Consider the following 774-nt stretch of genomic DNA (forward strand, 5'->3'; position numbering starts at 1 on the left):
CAGCCTGGGACTTGTAGTCCCTCTCCTGGGCCAGGCTCTCTCGGGCCAGGAGCGACTGGAAGAGGCTCCCGTGGCAGCCTGCGGTCCCCGCCCAGGCGAAGAGGCCGGAAGGAGAGGAGATTCCCTTCTGAGAATGTTCACTGAGCGCCGATGTGAAGGCCACGGCATCGAGACACTTGGTAGAATTGTTTCTGTTTTTGTTTCCTTTATTGATCAATTGATTGATCGATTGATTGACAGGGTCTCGCTCTGTCGCCCAGGCTGGAATGCCCAGGCTGGAATGCGGTAGCGCGAGCCCAGCTCACTGTAACCTCCGCCTCCCAGGTTTAAGCGACTCTCGTGCCTCAGCCTCCCGAGTAGCTGGGACTACAGGGTCCCGCCGCCACGCCCAGCTAATTTTTGTATTTTTAGTAGAGACGGGGTTTCGCCATGTTGGCTAGGCTGGTCTCGAACTCCTGACCTAAAGTGATCCACCCGCCTCGGCCTCCCAAAGTCCTGGGATTACAGGCGTGAGCTGCGGCGCCCAGCCACTGTTTTTCTTTCCTTTCTGGTACAGCTGGAAGGATGGCATGGAAGTAGTGCTCCTCATCTCTGGGGAGAGTTTGAAGATTGAATGCTTCCTTTCTTCTAGGAAAGTGCTGGCTTTACTGCTGCTAGTGATTAAACTTCGGGTTTAATGGGCTATACAAATCTATTGCCAAAGAACAAGGAAGAGGATGGGGGCCTGAGGAAAGGGCAGAGTGTTGGGGAGCTGGGGTAGGAGGTGGAGAATGG

This window comes from Colobus angolensis, unplaced genomic scaffold (genome assembly GCF_000951035.1).
Source record: "Colobus angolensis palliatus isolate OR3802 unplaced genomic scaffold, Cang.pa_1.0 Scaffold109, whole genome shotgun sequence".
Taxonomy (NCBI): Eukaryota; Metazoa; Chordata; class Mammalia; order Primates; family Cercopithecidae; genus Colobus; species Colobus angolensis.